The following is a 19173-nucleotide window of genomic DNA, read 5'->3' on the forward strand; positions in this document are numbered from 1 at the left end:
GTTTGAGTGATAGATTTTTACTCAGTAATAGAGCATCGAAATAGAGTCTACTCAACATTAACACTGTCACCTCTCTATGTAAAGTGATTAAGAGTACAGTTTCTATACCACAATAACATGGATCTTGAATAGGGCGTGAGATCTTGTTGGTTTGTCTAGGTTAGTGTGATGCCCCAATATATCCCAAAGTTATTTGGGCAGAGAATAAGAAAGTATTTGCAAGGTCCCCTTGGGGGGCTGGGGAGAAAGGAAGAAATATTTAACTTCTTCATCTGGGAAATTCCTGATATTCTTGCAAGCACTGGGGTAAACCAATTCAATAGGCAGAATCCTCAGTCTTGGGGCTTGCCACTATGAAGCTTATTCCTGCAAAGGAGAAGCTAAGCCTGCTTATAATTATGCCTAAGAGTCACCCCGAAAAAACCTCCTTTGCTGCTCAGATGTGGCCTAAGTCAACTTGGCAGGTGAACTTACTGCCCTCCCTCCTATGTGGGACCTGACTCCAGGGGATGAACTGGGACCCAGCATCACGGGAATGAGAAAACCTTCTTGACCAAAAGGAGAAAGAGAAAAATGAGACAAAATAAAGTCTCAGTGGCCGAGAGATTTCAAACAGAGTCGAGAGGTTATTCTGGAGGTTATTCTTATGCAGTATATAGATATCCATTTTTATTTTATGGTGTATTGGAGTGGCTAGATGGACGTACTTGAAACTGTTGAACCGTGTCCAATAGCCTTGAGTTTTGAAGAAGACTACTATATAACTATATAGCTTTAACGATGCGACTGTGTGATTGTGAAAACCTTGTGTCTGATGTTCCTTTTATCTAGCGTAGGACAGATGAGCGAAAAAAAAGATAAAATAAATAAACAATAGGGGAAGATAAAGGGTGAAAATTCAGTAGATTGAAATACTGTGTGTCAATGAGAGGGAGGGTAAGGGGCTGGGATATATGAGTTCTTTTTATTTCTCTTTCTGGAGTGATGCAAATGTTCTAAAAATGATCATGGTGAAGAACACACAACTGTGTGATAATACTGTATAATATGGTTGGACTATATGTGTGTGGATATTTATTACTAAAAATATTAAAAAAAAAAAAAAAGCTTCTATAGTCAAATTGCCCAAATATGGGGCCATGGGCAATTTAAATTCTCTGTGCCTCAGAGCCTTATTCTGTAAAATCAGGTTAATAACCTAAATCATGGGATTTTTGAAAGAATTAAAAGAGACAGTTGACATAAAACACTTAGAAAGCGCCTAACACCTAACTAACATTATTGAAGAATTCCCTGTTATCATTGCAGGAACATGTGCTGCGTTAGAAATTACTTTTAAATGGACTTTGAGAATACATCCGTCACAGTGTGGGAGCTTCTCTGTTTATCTATCAGATTCTTTAGTTTTACTCTGCTCAGCTTCCCCTATAAAATCATGAGCTTTTCAGTGATTATCTCTTCCTCGAGGTTAATTCAGTGTTATCCCAAGCTCTTATATTTCATGTACTGTGAAAATATTGTTTCAAGAAATGTTCTTCTCATCCAAATCACGCATCTCAATTGTGTTAAGTATATAATGACCGGCCATGTTAGCAAGACAGATCCAGGGTTAATTTAACATAAGTATTTGAGATTTGTTTTCTTTTTTCTGGCTCTCTGAATTTAAACATTTTTCTAAACTTGATTTTTTTTTTTTTTAGTTAGAAGCAGTATTCCAACATGGGGATCCACAGAATGAATTTACAACATCAGTTTCCAAACTTTTGAATTGTTCAAATTGGACAAGTGTTTTTTCAAAGTACATGAGTATTTTCAAAAATTACCTTGTTCTTAAAAGTTACTTGACTCTGTTACTACAAATCAAACAGATAAATTACTAATTTTAATTATAAATAACTTAATTTTGAACAGTTCTGCTAGCACTAACCTGTGAAATCAACGAAAATCAAAGAGGCAAATCAAAGAAAAGCTAAAAAAGCAAATGCAGAAGTTTACAAATTGAAGTCTAAATAATAAAACAGCCTCATTAAATTAATGTTGTTAATCTAAAGACAATTAGTCCTTCTGTGATACATGTACATGTCGAAGCATATTCTGAATAGATTGTTGTCAGGAGCTCAGAATCATGTCACATATTAATTCATAATAATCCCCTGGCACCTCATGAATGGCGTTTCTTGGACTATCTTAATTTGTGCATCAGGTTTTTCTAAGTGGGAAAATTCTCCAAACATTTGTGCAAAGGGAAGGCAAAGAACACTATAAATTAAAATTCCATGAAAGGAGTTTATTGCCAAGCTAAAGCTTGGAAATATTTCTGTGTTGAACATTGCTGACAAGGACACATTCTTGATTAGACTTTGCTGATGGGCAAAATACAGAGCACATTGCCAGTTCCCTAAGTCTCTGGAACACTAGAAATCCAATTCTGAGCTTCAGAAAATAACTCAGCACGACCCCACCCCCAATCCCCAAAGAAAATAATACCCAGCAAGTACAGAACTGACAGATATAGGACAAATAATGTTTTCTACAGTGGACTCTGGAACATATACACAAAGTACATTTAAAAAGAGATGTTTTTAAAAAACATTATGGAGGGAAGCAAAGTTAAAAGGTTTTAGTAAGGGGTCAGTCAGCCTGACAATGGAGAAAGAAGCCAGGAACAGGGGAGAACTGTGAGAGTAGAATGTTTGGGGAGTGGGGCAGGGAAAATTTCACGATGGAATTATTATATCAGGGGAATTATTATATCAGGTATTAGAATTGTTGCCTCCAAAATTTGCAGAAACCTTATAGAAGTGAGAATCAGAACACCAGGAATCTGTATCCTATTCACCACCGAACAATGGTATGATCTTAGAAATGTCACTAACTATTCTGCATTTTCCCCCAGTTTTATAATAAAAATGATTACCACAAGTCCCTTCCCTGGACTGTTGAAGTCCATGAACAAAACTTCCTTAAAAGCCCTATAAGACTATAACTTAAACGCAATAGTTTCATTTTTATAATTTTGTCATTCCTGTCCCAAAAGCCCATCTGAGGGGTGAACCTTTATGAGTAACGGGCCCCAACCTTTTTAAAATTGCTGATTCCCTCCACATCTTGTATTAGTTCTGCTTCTTATCTTGCACAGGCTCAAAACCTCCATGGAACCAAGGAAAATGTCATTCGTTTCCTAATTTTTATTTTTATCACTTACCTACTGGCCTACCTCTTCTATGGTTCCATATCTCATGGGGCTACAACATTTCTGCCACCAGACTGCATGCAAAACACAGTTCCCAGCAGCCATTAAGGCTAATTAAAATATCACTAAACGGTATTAAAAGGTGAGCCCACATGTTTTACATTTCCTCTAGTCCTACTCTTGGTGATTTACATAAATGCTTCAGAATATTCAAAACGCATTTCTAAATGTCACCACTTCCAGGGATTACTGTTATTTGTATATTGCTCTTAATTAACTTCAACTTCAAAATCTGGTTGGTCAGAACGATTTTGTGCATCGTATCTCCTGGTCTCACTCAGCACTGGTTTAATTAGGTTCCCAGCTTGCTTTCACCTAGATCAAAAGCAGGGGCAGGGGACTTGAAGAGGATTATCATAATAAATAAACACGCTGCCTTGTTCTTTTGGTTCCTCATTCTGTGCATTTTTTCCATTTAGACTAGATATAATAAATGCACAACAGGCCTATTCTATATATGCTAATGCATCCAAAGTACTGCAAACACTTAAATGTTAAAGCAACAACTTTGTTATTTAAAAACTGAGCCTAATTTCAAGCTCAACATTTTGTCCCAGGAGAATGCAGAAAAAATAACTTACACTGTGTTTTTAATGGTTTATACACTTCAGAAACCATCATGTCAAGGGAAAAATATCATCCAAACCATTTATTCATAGTAATAGTCATAGTGATTTTTTAACTGCCAGCAAACTCGTTGAGATAGAATCATCTAAGATCAAAATAAGCAAAGAGAAATGTGAGAGATCTCGAATCCATGGAAAATAAAATACGATGAAACACAAGTTACAGGAACCCCCAGGCATACCATTCAATTTTTTGATGCTCATTTCAAACTTTTTCAAATAATGCAGAAGTAAATAGTCTCAAAAAAGTAAAAGTTTATCTTATTTCCCCACCACTCTTCAACTAAGTCCCACCCCTTCTCATAGGTAGCCATTGCTCAGAATTAGGTATCTGAACATTTTCAAAACATTTTAATGCATGCATAAATGTCGCCATGTAATATATAGTGTTGCTACATATAATTGTACAAATAATATCTACATGGCTGTACACATTTATTCATTCATTTAATGATTTTACTTTTGATGAACATTCAGGTTGTTGAAAATCTACCACACACATCTTTGAACACATGTTCAAATATTTCTGAAATATATATTCTTAGGAACATAATTGCTAGTTCATTTTTATTTTGATAGCTCCAGGCAAAATTACTTTCCAAAAATTGTCCAGGGGAATTTAAACTCCTGCTAAGAGGGAATGAAGGTGGCATCTCCCTACACCATTTCCACTGGGCATTGCCTCACCCTTTCCTGTCCTCTAGGGCGATCATGACTGTGTTCTGTAATTTCAGTGGAATCCTAGAAAAGAGTGAAGGTAAAGTGCATGCTCCATCTTCTACCTTTTACCAAAAGTACCACTAAGCAAAATATCTAAAATCAGGAACGAAATATATAAATCTTCTCTGAACCAAATTTGGTTAAACGTGCACCTATGGTCATCTCTCAAACACCCATATTTAAGGGAGGGAGTGGCTACTCTGGAATTCTGAAACAAATACAAGAAGACCATTAGGCTGTAATATCCAAAGATCACTGTTGCTTCTGAAACTTTCTGTAGTTCAAACTGTAAGTTCTAGGGAAATTTAGAAGGTTTTTAAAATTGGAGATAGTTTGTATGTAAGAGCTCTCTCCCCAAAGAAGTCACAAGTGATTTTTGAAATAAAATATATCATAATAATTACATTTATAACTAGTTTTGGTTGCAAATAAAAACTCAAACAGCTTTATTATTATAACAATTCAACAGAATAGTGCACCATAGCACCCACCATGATAATTTATCTAGCCTTTGTTGAAAGAGAAGGCCCAAAACCCTCTTACAGTATCAAATAAAGCAAAGATAATTAAAACAATTAAGTTGCATATTTTGATCAATATAGCTAAATGGAGAACGCAGAAAAAAACTATACAGTTTAAATAGGATTACAAAATAAAATATTAAAAAAGGAGCAGAATAAAATTTTTTTTTAAATATTAGCAAAGTCCCTTGAGGGAAGGGAGAAAATATATTGAACTATTAAACTTTACCACCAGGGAAGCCCCAATACTGTGCCAAACATTAGGGACACCCAAATCAATAGGCCAAGTTCTTGATCTTGAGGCTTACTCTTGTGAAGTTTATGTGTATAGCTGAGAAGCTTAGCCTACCTACGGGTATGCTTAAGAGTAACTTCTGGAGGACCTCTTCTGTTGCTCAGATATGGCCTCTCTCTCACTAAGCCCAACTCTGCAAGTGAAATCATTGCTCTCTCCTCTTTGTGAGACATAAAATCCACGGGTGAAACTTTCCCTGGAGACATGGGAGACGACTCCTAGGGATGAGTCTGTTCCTGGCACCGTGGGATCAATGATGCCATCCTGACCAAAAGGGGGGAAAGAAGTATAACAAATAAAATATCAGTGCCCTAGAGAGTTCAAACAGAGTCAAGAGGCTACTCTGGAGGTCACTCATACACAAGCTTCAGTTAGACATTGCTACCTATCACAGTTTGCCAAACCCCAACCAAAACCATTGCAGCCAATCCTAAAGAACACCCAGGGCATTATATAATATTCTACAACGATTCTATGCACTAGGGTAACTTTCCAGAAATCCACAACCTCCAGGTGGGTACCTGGACCAGATATGTCCTGAAATGCAGAGGGGCCGGTCTCTCTAGTACATCATGTAATCCCATCCCTCTATCCCATATGTGTCAGTTTGAATCTGTGGCGGACCCCAGAAAAGCCATGTCCTTTAATCCTCATTCAATATTGCTGGGTGGGAACTTTTTGATTATCCAAGATTTGACCCACCCAATTGTGGGTGGTAACTTTGATAAGGTAGTTTCCATGGAGATGTATCTTCAGCCATTTAAGGTGGGGTTGCTTACTGGAGCTCTATAAGAGGAAAACATTTTTGGAAAAAGCCTCAGAGCCATGAGAGCCCACTTAGCCAGAAACCTTTGGAGCTGAAGAAGGAAAACACGCCCAAGGAACGAAAGCTAGCAGACATCACCATGCTCACCATGTGCCTTTCCAGTTGAGATAGAAACCCAGAACATCATCAGCCTTCTTGAACCAAGGCATCTTTCCTTGGATGCCTTAGACAGGACATTTCTATAGCCTTGATTTAATTTGGACATTTTCACAGCTTTAGAACAGTAAACTTACAACTTAATAAATTCCCCTTTTTAAAAGCTGCTCCATTACTGGTATATCATATTCCAGCAACTTCCAACCGAGAACACCATATTATCAACAGCCCCTTCCAAGATGAAATGGTTAGAATGGCCATAGCTCAAGTATCCCTAAAGATTGGGAGAAGGTTCAAAGGTGAAGGTGGAGTTATACAGAAAAGTACAGTTTGACAAACAAATATGATTGCTGAATGATTATATTGATATTTCTTTCTGCCTCTAGTATCTTAGAGCAGCTAGAAGTAAAAACCTAAAATGCTGGAATTGTAACCCATACCAAATTCTGAAATCTGTTCTACAACTAATTGTTGCAGTGTGCTTTGAGATATATTGCTTTTTAGTATATATACTATTTTTCACAGAAGAGAAAAAAATTCTCTTCTAACCTCCAGGAATTTGGAGCAGCTGGAAGGAAAAATCTGAAATAGTGGAATGGTAACCCATAACAAACTCTGAAATCTGTTCTGTATCTACTTATTGAAGTGTACTTTGAAAATCATTGCTTTTCCCCCTTTTCTTTGTATATACGTTATATTTAACAATAAAAAATGTTTTAAAAAACCCATGATGAGGGTGTATGGGTGGGTCAGTGGTAGAATGCTCTCCTTCCATGCGGGAGACCCAAGTTTGATTCCCGGACCATGCACCTAAGTAATAAAAATCCACGGACCAACACTACAAAAACAAAAACGGAAGCGGGAGGGAGTAGAAAGGATTATCTAATGAATAGTTTAGGGATAATTAAATCCAAATTCAGCCAGAATATGGATCTGTACTTTACACCACATAAGGAAATAAGCTCCAGATGTATTAAAAAGATAAATATCTAAAAATCAAATTACAGAAAAATTTTTTAAAGAATAGAAAAATTGTTGGCTCCACAGAGAAATGTTAACTGTCTTAACCTTGAAGCATAGAAGTCACAAAGGTAAAACTGACAGATTCAAATATGAAAAAATTGCTTTATTTTGTCTAGTGAAAAATAAAAGTAGTAGAAACCACAGAGTATTGCTATTTTTGAGAAAAATATCAGGGCCAAGAGCATAAACAGAGAGATAATTCAAAGAAAGAGAATAAATACACTTAAAGGAAGAAAGCCTATTCTGGCTGGAATTCATAAACATTTTTTAAATGTGGCTAAAACTGTTATACAATGCTTCTGTAAGGCAAAGTGACACTACAAAGTAAAATTTTAATAAATACTAATAACTTTTCATACATTTTAATATATTACATACCTAGAAATGTATCCTAAGAAATAAAATAAAACTGCTATTTACTGTATTCAGTACTTTACAGATATCATCTTCTTTAATTCAACAAAAGGAAAAAACTCTAAGCCCAGATATATTCAGTATGCATTTTCTACAAAGGCAAAAACACTCTAAATTTCCCACCACGGGGGAAAACATTAAGAAAATTATGGTCTTTATGACATAGTACATATCCAGTTAAAAAAAAATGTTCGAAGCCAAGGTAGAGGTGACACAATACAGTTAATTCGGCAGTGCCACCTTCCCTCTCTCTCTCTGCCGTGTAGCTAATACGAATCCTCATACCCTTGACCCTGTACAAATGTCAGCTTGGATAGATTCCCCCGAAAACTGCGCTGAGTGGAAGGCTGGCAGGAGGAGAATTTTTGCTCCTTTGCTGTGGGAGAAAGAGTTTGATGTCTGAGGATCCCAGCTGCAAGGAAGAAAGGGAATATTGAGGGACCAGGGAAGTGGTAGCAAGATAGGAGGAGAGCAGATTCTTCTGGGGCACAAGAGTAAGCAGCTCCCTGGAGTTTCTAGGTATTGAGAACAAGAGTAAACGGGAGACTTCAGCAAGACCTGCTGGTCACCAAGGACCTCTTTAGTGTTTGAGAGGCAAAAATCAGGTTTGAGATCCCTGCCTGGGTTGCCCTTTCTAAAAGGAGAACTTTCGCTTAGACTGCATGACTCTCCTGTCATCACTCAGCAATACAGCAAGTGTATGTGATATAACTGCCTATCACCTGCTGGAAGGAATAGGAAACAGCCTGAAAGAATTGCTTATGGAAAGATACACACGTGTGGGAGCTCCTGGAGCAGGCCAGAGGTGTGATCCCGAATTCTGAGCTCATGGATCAGTCCCCAGAGCAGCAATCAAAGCTTAGGAACCATGGAAGCATCAACTGGTTTCCAAACTGCAGTGCTGGTGACACGCAGTGACAAGCACTCGGCGGTCAGCCATGCTTTCGTGTAAAACACATAAGGAGGTCCACAGTTCTGGAGATGATTTTCAAACTCTGGATACTCACTAAGGCCTTCCTTTCGCAGGGTCCTTTCCACTACTTGGCTCTGGAGGCAGACTTACTTGAAAATGCTAAATATTAATTGCAAGAAAGCAGAAAAGGGGAGGAAAGATGATGCATAGGTCCAGAGACTAAAAGATAATATGCAAAACTTAGTTTGAGTAGTGTGTGTGATTGACTCTTTTCTGATTTTTCATAAATAAAAAGATTTTTTTCAAAATCATTTTTTAAATTTATTTTTAAAATCCTTTACACAATAAAAATTAAAGTGCTGGGTAGTCACACATTTCAATGGGTGGATGTCCAGTGACTTTTATTATGTTTTAACGCAATACAGTAGAAAAATGGTATGGGGCAAGATGTTTCCTTCAGCAAGAGAAGACAATATCGAACAGACAATATTCTGACAATATCAGAACCATGGAACCCCGAGATAAACATTTTAGCCTCATATGAAACTGGCAGTTCTTACTATTTTATATTGTATTTCAAACTTCCTGAACCATTAACTTTGAACAGATGAAGTGTAATAATCTGTCTAATCCATAAAGACATTTCTCATTGACCACCTAAGAGTTATAGGCTTTGAGCTAAGCTCTGCAATAAGTTTTCCATTAATTAAAAGCACTACAGAAAGAAAGATTTTTAAAATTTAGGATACCATACTATCAGAAGTGATTGCAATTCAGTGGCAAATAATTTTTGCATAAATGGGGTGTGAGTACGATACTCTACAGGGAAGCCACCAATATCGTTTGTCACTTGAAAGGAATCTGTGCAAGTGGACTTGTGATCAAAGTTGTAATTTAATACAAATTTTATCATCTGAAGCCTTCTTACCATCAATTACTAAAATTCAAATGGTACTTTTTTTCTTATTAAATAATTAGAGAATATCTGTTCACTAATTATACGTGAATGACCTTGCCATTTTAAGTGGTGAAATAATCAGTGGAGGTCGTTAAGTGATATCATAGCTGTACCGCAAACTTTCTCATACCGCACAGGATAACGCGTTATACCTGAAGCCTTATTTGCACATTAGCCAAGTATAGAATTACCTGTCAATGCTCTCAACACATGGCTTATGGGGTCTTTTTCTCAATGGAACTTGTCGTAACAGACTTTAAAGCACCCCAAATTGAGGATTTTTTTAAAAGTATCTACCTCAATGATCAAAGAGAAGAAATCATATATATTTTTCCACCTGATTTAGGAACTAAAAATCATTGACAGCCCAGACAAAACAAGCCCTTTTTAAAAAAGATTTTTAATTGTGTTATTTTTATTCAGATTGTAATACAATTTTCTTGATCTTAAAGACTTTTTTTTCAGCCAAGTAATTTTTTTTTTTCACATAGGCAGGCACTGGGAATCAAACCTGGGTCTCCAACATGGCAGGCAAGAACTCTGCCACTGAGTCACCGTGGCCCACCCAGCCAAGTAATTTTTTATATAACTTTCCATTTAGCATCCTGAATCGAATGCAATAATATATTTTATTTATTATTGCAAAGCAGAGTATAAGAATTTTTTTTCATTGCAGACTATACCTAAGAGGTGATAGTTAAAATTCTTGAGGATTAGCTGAAAATCAGCACCTAAGAGCAGATATATGCCACAGGCATCATCAAGAAAAAACATCTCCTGCATCAGAAATAAGAAGAAACAGAACTTGACTGCAAGCTAATAAGTGGCAGAGTTTCCTTAAAGAGAACGTACTGGTCAAAAGGAAGATTGGTTAGGATAGAAAACAGAAAACTGGATGCTTACCCACAAATTTGTCCAAGGAAAAGGATGGCCTCACTAGGAGACTTGACAGTCCGAAGGAGAGAACCTCCTTGTTCTGATCATACAGCTGTCGCAGTCTCATAGGTGACTCCCCGGGGCCCTTAAACATGCAGCGTCTACAATTAATTCCCCTTGACCCGATTCCAGGTTCCTCAGCTCACCTTCTGATCCCAAACCCTGCCACATAGTCCTTCTACAGGGTAAGCGGCCCATCCCTTAAATTTCTTACTACAGATTTAAAAAATATTCCGTTTAAACAATTGTCAAGAGTTTGGAAACTATCAATCTGTCCCTGAGAAACTGAACCCCTCTTGGTTAGTGACAAAAGCTGAGAAATCAACCAAATCCTTAGTGTACATGCACAATATTTACTTTTTTTAGGAGTCTGGTTTAAAACGTTTTAAGAAGTCTGCCATGAGAGATAGGTCTTCAGCCAGTTTGTAAGAACCAGTCTGCCCCCTGCAAAGACAGAGTCAAAGGCATACCTCATTTTTTCCCCTATGTTTTGCATCTATTTTACATATTTGTTTTGTTGCTGATCCAGACTCTATTTGTCTTTGATGAGCCTTAATGGAAACTTAAAAAACAGACCCATCACTCTTGCTTCAAAGAAAGTTTGGAAGAGCACCGAGCTGCTTCTTTAGGGTACAGACAGCAAAATGTTACCAAGAAGCAGACAGTACGACAAAATGATCAAAGAGGCAGGTTTCCTTAGTGTGGCTTGAACAGAATATTAGATGTAGCCATATAAGCAAACACAAAGTGAAAGACTAAGAAGTTTAAACTCCTATGCTTATGTTTATACAAGCAGTGAAGAGATGATGCAGTAAAAATAGCAATACTTTCCAAACCGAATGAATGAGTTAACAGTCCTGATTTTGAATCAGAGACAATAAACCACTACTGTACATTGACATACCTGTCAAGGTGGTAAAAATCAGGACTGTATGTTTTAGAAAACATGAAGAGAAGAGTTATGTGCTATAAATAACAATGCTTAACGAATCATATCTGCTATCTGTACGATAAAATTGGCAGGAGTTTTAGGAAATACTTTTAGCCTAAATCATGTGGGGGATCTCTCAAAGGTAAGAGGTGGAGGTGGAGCACTGCTAAGAGAAAAGGAGAAACTGAGAGAGCCACAGGGAGATGGAAAGGGAAAGAGGGAAAGGGAGAGGGAGAGAGCTTTGACTCTGGAGAAGGTAGTGGGAAGTTGTCCGTCTACCTCTGTTTACAGTCATGCCTGACACTAAAATTTGCAACAAAAAATTCTTCAAGGTGGAAGTTAATGACAAAGCAGAAATCAAGAACATAAATGGTTCAGAAAAAAAAAAAGAGACAGTCAAGAGTCGAAAGAATGACTCAAACAAGACCTCAAAATAATTTAAGATTAGAAAATATTTTAATATATCAAGGACGAAGCACAAGAAATTCAGAAATAAAGAAAGGTAAGGATGTGACTTCTGTCAATATATTAAAAAGTAAAATAATTTTTAAATGAAAGGCAGAGGGAATTAAAGATAAAGATAAAACTGAAAATAGATACAAGGAAAAATGTTTAAAAATTTTTAAAGGACAAATAAAAGTGGATCAATATATAGCAAACAATAAAGTACTCTAAAACAGTTTTCTAAAGGTATTCTAAGGTAGATATTTTTTAAACTTTTTATTATAGAGGGCTTCAAACATAGAAATACAGACAATGACACAGCGAGCACTCACGCACCTCACCTGGTTCAACAACCGCTAATCCATAACCAGTCTTCTTGTGTTATCCTCCTTCCCCCAAATCCAGATTATTTTTGTAAATAGAAAGCATCCATTTGTCTCTAATATTTTAGAATGCATCCCCAAAAGATAGCCATCCCTTTCCTTAAGCATAACCACAATATCACACCAAAAAAAAAATAATAATAGTAAATTTCATGCCTTCATGTCATTAATTATCCAGTCACTGTTCACATTTTCTCAGTGGGTTTATAAAAACTATTTATTTTATTTGGAATTTAAAAAGGGGTTCTATCAATTCCTATTTGTTGATATAACTCTTACTTGTCCTGTAATCTATCAGTTTCTCCTCTCTTCTTTTTTCACCCTTACAAAAATTTAAAAAAAACAACAAAAAACCAGTTTGCTTTTCCATAGAGTTTCCCACCACGTGGATTTTGCTGACCGCATCCCTGTCACATTGACAGGATCCTCTAGCCCTTGTGTCTTCTGTAAATTGGTAGTAAGAGCTAAACTTACCAGATTCAGGTTTATTTTAACTAAGGCAGCCTCATGGGTGAAGGCTGTCCTTCTGCATGGAGGTACAGCCCCTTGTTGTTCTTTCTGTTATTTTAGCAGTCATTGATAATCATTGCCTAATCCATCGATTCATTAGGGGTTGTGGAATAATGATCTTCTAATACACACCTTTTTCATTATTCACAGGAATACCTCTTCAACAAGAAATTTCCCTTCTCCAACTATTTGGTCGTCCTGAGATATGATTTGTTTTGTACATACAAACACATGATATGAGGTAGAGATAAATGCTTGATTCTTCTCCTTTATTTATCACGAGGTTATTTTCAGTGTCATTGTGACCTCATGATTTAAACATACTCGACGTTTCCATCCGTCACAACTATTGTCCTTATTGATGCTCGGTTGTTTCACCCTCCAAAGTCAATATTTTAATAGATTTGTACAGAAGTGTAACTATAAACTATTTTCACAGGATATGCCTTATAATTGCCATTTGATATATGAGAAGAAGTCAAATGAGTTTCTAAACGCACAAATGGCAGGACTGAAGTTGCACCTCTAATTCCCTGCTCTCAAGTTCAGTGCTCTTTCCAGATTACCAGGAATTCTCAATGCCAGGACAGTCACAATCTATAATGAAGTCTTCAGTAGAAATGAGATAAATTAAGACCATCTCCATCTATTGAAGTATAAACATGAAAGGGCACTGTTTTTCTAATAACTCCTCCCCAGGGTGCTGTCAAACACTCCCTTTCCCTGAGTTAAATGCTTGGTTAACGATATTTGAGCCCAAATCCTTAACTTTTCACTCATTTTGGATTATTGAAAACTCTCCTTGAAAATACTGTACTTTTTGTCTCTTATTTATGTCATCAGTGCAATTTGAATGAATGTGTATAGTTCAAGGGGTTCATGTTCAGATTTTAAAGTCAGGTAAATGTCCTCATCTTTCCAGCTTGAATTCCCAAAAAATGAATTTTCATTTTAACTTCTACAATGTGAAGACAGTTCCCTATTCCCTGCATTTAGAAGCATAAGCAACACTAATTTGTTAATTCTATAAGTAATTTTTTATGATTACGATGTAACTTTATCTTATCCTTAAAACATTTAAAATAAATCCCTTATGCACAAAAGCAAAACAAAACAAAAAACAACAAAAATGCCCTCATTCTGTTTCTCAGGGCTCTCCTGTTCATTATAAAACTTCAATTTCATTTTCATTTTAAAACTTTCCTCCTACCTCAGACCTTTTACCTTCTCCTCTGCCTCTTCTTCCCTAGTGCAGGCTAGACTGGGGGGTCCAGAAGCCTGGAGTGGGGAGGAATTGGGGTCTGCCCTCTCACAGTTAAATCTTCCCTGTGCCTGCTTACCAACTGGTGCTGGGGCAAGGTGAAGGAAGAGGAGAAAGAGCACCTCTCCTCTTTGCGATGGCTGCCACCCCATCTTCGTCTACACCTCGTTGACCACGGCTCTGTTTCCGTGGCTGCCATTACGAGCACCTAATCCCTTGTGGGGTGCACTCGCGGTTCTCTGGAGGCGCCTGCACAGTACCCGCAGGTGACAGGTGTGTCTCGGGTCTGACCTTGTCATCCTCTGCTCAGGCCCTGCCTCAGTATCCACCCAAGGCCTCTTACTGCCAGGACACCCTGGCTCAGCGAATAGCCCTCTTCAGTCCAGCAAGAAGGCGTAAGCCCAGCTGCCTTCTGCAGAGTTGACTTGACCCAAGGGAAACTTTTGTCTGCTTGCTACACGCCATGAAATACAGATTGCCCCTACCCCTATTCCCAACCCCTGACTCCCTCTCGCAGCTCTACTATCCTTTCTTCTTCTCATTTTCCCTGGTGGCTTAACAACATTCGATCAAAAACAGATCACTACGCCTCAACTTACTGAGACGGGGAACAGTTGCAGAAGTGCCAGTTCTACCAGTGAGGAGCGCAAGTGCAATGACCTCCCCCCCCCCCCCAGCCCTGGGGCAGGGGAGAAAAGAGCTGGAAGGCATCTTTCAACGGGCAGCCCCTCCTCGACCTCAGTCCTCTGGGACTGATTCTGTGGAAGGGGCACCTCCTTAGCAAGCCTGGGGGAGGTGGCCACAATTCTCACTTAGAAGGAGGGTGAGGCAACCTTTTCTCACTCCGCTCTGGGTAGGACTGGCGCTGCAAGTCTTATAGCACTGATTTCATTTTATTCATATTGCAGATAACTAATGCATCTCCCACAGGGCCTACCACAGAGGATTGCACGAATAAACCTCTCTGTAAATATTTATCAATATTTAAAAGTACTTTTGGTCTATAGAAAAGAATACTATATAATTTTCAGGTTTTATGTCTTAAATCTCTGATATTTACCTCCAATAGCATATAGAAAATAGTCAGTGTCTAATTTAATTTTACCAAATATCAAATGTAGAAACCCTCAGTGAATGAGAGAGCAAGATTTCTTTATAAAATTCAAAAGAAACTTTGCAACTTTTAAGTAATTGCGAAAAATACATGTATTTATTTTGGGGGCATGGGTACGGGGGTCTCCAGCATGGCAGGTGGCCATTCTGCCACTGATCCACCATCGTATCACCCCCAAAATACATATTTTTTAAAAAGTAAAGTCTAAACCAACACATGAAGAAGGATTTATTACAACGGAAATTAAATAATTATTTATATACTGGTTTGTTTTTGTGTATTTTGCCACTAGATTGCAAGCTCCAGGAGAACGGGGATCACTTGCAGCTGTATAAACAGCACATGGCCAGAGGCTGGCACTTAGTGTGGTAAAATTTGCGAATGAATGAAAGGAAACAACAAAGATAAAGAAATATATTTTAAGGGGGAAAACTTTGCAGATCAATTCATGTTGACCGATTTATTATCACAGCTGATTGTCACTCTCAGAGACAAAATGGAACGCCTAGGTTCTGTTGCTGAGAAGTCAAATCCTTTCCTTATGATGCCCAAACCAGACCTCTTGGTATTATTTCAGTTTTCATTTCCAGTTACTGCAGTTCAGTGTTTGAACCCAAATCTTTTTAAATCCCAATTTTCAGGACTATGTAAGTCTCTTAGAGTTAAAAGAGGCTACTCCATTGGTTCAAAATTGTTTTGTGATTCTAGTTCTCTGCAGTCTATTGTCAACTGGGTAGCATAGGAAGTGAATCTGGAGCTTAGGATAGCACCTCCCTCAGTGGAAAGCACAGCAGACTTCAAATCGTAGCAGGCCTCCAAAGGAAAGTGCCCCTTTCCTTTCAAATTCTACTTATAATTAGCCACCAACAGAGGAAAACATTCCATTCTAAAATATCTTTGCATGAGCTTTGAGCTCAGGGCTCACCACATTAATGAGAATAAACAAGTGACCCTGTGCTGGTTCTATAACTTAGCCATCCATGCCTTTTCCAAGCCGAGTGGCAAGGAGCATTCCTCATAACATTTTAATTAAAACTATGAGTCACTCGTCACAGATACAACAGTGGAAACATAGAAAACTAGGTTTACCCTAGTAGGCACTGGGCTAAGCAAAAAGAGCCATAAAAATTCACAAATACTTATCACAAAATCATCAACAAAAATGCCATATTGCTCTAGGATATGTCTAAATTTAGAGTTCCAGTTAGCACATCCCTAGGACTATTCTAAACAACTATGTACTATATCTGGATTCCTTGCTGGAATAGCTTTTTTTCTCTTTTCCCAGAATATCAAGCTATTTACTTGAGGCCAGACATGGCCCCACCAGGTCAGTTTGGGGAAAATATGTGGAAAATTTTGCTCATTAATAGCCTTCCCAGGCTGAGAAAACAGAAAACGTCATTTTCCAATGGTGTATATTTAGTCACCTCTCCACCAATAAAATCACATCTTTTCTTTTGTCCAAGACCTAAAGGGATTGGAGGAAATGATGCAATATCCAAATAATTAACACCATTTAAAGGTACTAGAAGCATTAGAACTACAAAAGGCAACCTGTGAATCAGACCAGGATGGCAGCACCTTTTAGAGGCCAATCTGAGACTTGTCAGCTGTACCTTTCCCTCTGCAAATGTTGTCATACTTTGCTCCCACATCACAAAAATTCAAGCCCAAAGTTGCAAGAGCTCAAATGAAAACTAGGTCAGGGCTTCTTTGCACTCTTGGAAATCCATTTGATGAACTATAAAGAAAAAGTTCCTCTCTCTAGAGCACAGCCTGGGCAAATCAGATGTTTTACTCTCTTATCAAACAACTGAGATATGAGCACAACTTCAGAAAATACATTGGGTTTGTTCTGAAGATTCCCTAAGTATAAGAAAAATGATAAAGTCTTTGCCTTCCATAAGGAGACTTAATATACTGTACACCAACCAAGTGGCTAATTTATTAGGCTGTGTTGGGCATATTTCTGAAAGAGACGTAATCGAAAATAATTCAATTTCCTGCCCACCATGTTAGGGCACCATGCATGGCTGTGGGTGGTGGCTTGATTTGTCCCTATATACTCCAAAAGAGCTGTTTTCTTTATCCTTACAGATGGAGGCCCAATCGCATGGGACTCTTAAAACAAACTGGAATCCAATACCAGAAAGCATGCTTCAGAGAACACCCTTAAGTTACAAAGCGAAAAAATCTGATAAGTTTTATTTGACGAAGGTGCCAGTTCAGATGTTGCCAGCCCACCTCAGACCTGTGTGGTTGTCAGTGATGTGCAGGGCCCTCCAAGCTAAGAGCAACTGGGAGGCCATGATCATCCTGACTCCTTCTTAGTAACCTGGATAGCAAAAGCAAGTAACGGAGGGATATGATACGAATTTGGAAAAGGAGAGGCTAGCCCAAAATATTGAGGAGTCTAAAGGACCTACTTAAGGCCCAACAAAAGCTTTAAAAATCATTGGCAGAGAAAGAAAGATGAGTACACTAATCTATTCTGTAACTTGGTACCACTAAGTCAAAAGTTGATATCAATGTCTCCTTATTCCCACTCTAATCTTGGCAGTGTGTTGAAAATAATGAAAGATAAGAGAAGTAGGTTTGATTTTTCACCAGTTCTGCCATCATCACCACAGGATTAAGTCATGAAATGGATGGCCCTAGGAAAGGAAGGTGAAAAACTGGCTATGAGCACATTACCCATCCAATGTAAGTTCTGGCTTATCTCCCAACACAAAGAATCATAAAACAAACTTGTCCAAACTCTGCTGGACAAAAGAATGTTTATATTTAGTTAACAGAATCAAATGTCTTCAATCATGAAGCATTCTAGAAGGGAAAATAAAAGAATTGGAGGGTTTGGCGTGATCAGATTTAGAGTTTTTTAATGGACCACTAGAATTATTATGCAAAAAACAGACTTGTGGGAGGGAGAAATGGCAAGAGTGGAAGCAAGGGGACACATTGGGAGACTTATTGCAATGGTCCAGGAAAAAGATAATGGTAGCTTGGACTAGGATCCCAGACATGAAGATGTTCATAAGTGGGCAGATTTGGAATTTATTTTGAAGGTAGCACTGTCAGCAGGATTTGCTACTACCTTAGATGTAGGGTATAAAAGAAGAGAAGACTCCAGAATGACTCCAAGTTTTTTGTCATGTGAAACCAAGTAAAGGCAATGCCATTTACTGAGATGGTGAACAAAGGTGAAAAGTTTAGGAGAGAAAAATCAAATTTTGTTTTAGATGTTAAATCTGAAATGCCTGTTAGACATCTAAATGAAGAGATCATTATCTGTCTCAAAAGATACAGATGGTTCCAGTATGGTGAAAATTAAGAGCTACTCACTGGATTTGGCAATATGGAAGTTATTGGTAACCTTGACAATGAAAACTTTAAAAAATTTATTTATCATTGCACAAACTTATATTTGAAAACTGCACTATGGTGTTTTCTACTTTAGATAATTTTCTAGGCTACAGTGTGCCCAGGGAATACAAAGACTTCCAAAGGGTAATGACACAATGCATTGATTTGACAAAATTAAACTCTGTTACAAAAATCTCTTAGTTTCCAGAGGAAATAATGAAGTGCCTAACTTAAACCTTACTGAATGTCTGCCGGCTACCAGGTACTGTTCTAGGCTATGGGTGTAGCATTGAAAAAAAAAAAAAAACAAGAGACCAAATTCTCAAGGAATTTACATTCTAGTACAAGGAGAAAGACTTTTTTTTTGTACGCTGTGTGGTGGGGTCACATTTCATTCTTTTTCCATGTGAGCATCCTGTTATTGCAGCACCATTTGTTGATTTTTTTGTTGTTGTTTGGTTGGTTGGCTTTTTGTTTGCGTTTTGCTAGTTTGTTTGTTTTTTTGGGAAGTGCATGGACCGGGAACCGAACCCAGGTCTCCCAAACAGCAGTTGAGAATTCTATCACTGAACTACATTTGCAT

The 19173-nt window shown here is 37.8% G+C and overlaps 1 long non-coding RNA gene across 1 annotated transcript in view; it reads left to right on the plus strand.

Moving 5' to 3' along the window:
* The window catches only part of LOC143654823 (uncharacterized), a 42267-nt gene extending 29154 nt beyond the window's left edge, over positions 1 to 13113 (plus strand). Inside the window, exon 3 of the long non-coding RNA XR_013161986.1 lies at positions 13000 to 13113. This is a non-coding gene — a long non-coding RNA (uncharacterized LOC143654823). The remainder of the gene's footprint in view (positions 1 to 12999) is intronic.
* The last annotated feature ends 6060 nt before the right edge of the window (positions 13114 to 19173 follow it).

The sequence above is a fragment of the Tamandua tetradactyla genome, chromosome 14 (genome assembly GCF_023851605.1).
Source record: "Tamandua tetradactyla isolate mTamTet1 chromosome 14, mTamTet1.pri, whole genome shotgun sequence".
In the NCBI taxonomy this organism is placed as follows: domain Eukaryota; kingdom Metazoa; phylum Chordata; class Mammalia; order Pilosa; family Myrmecophagidae; genus Tamandua; species Tamandua tetradactyla.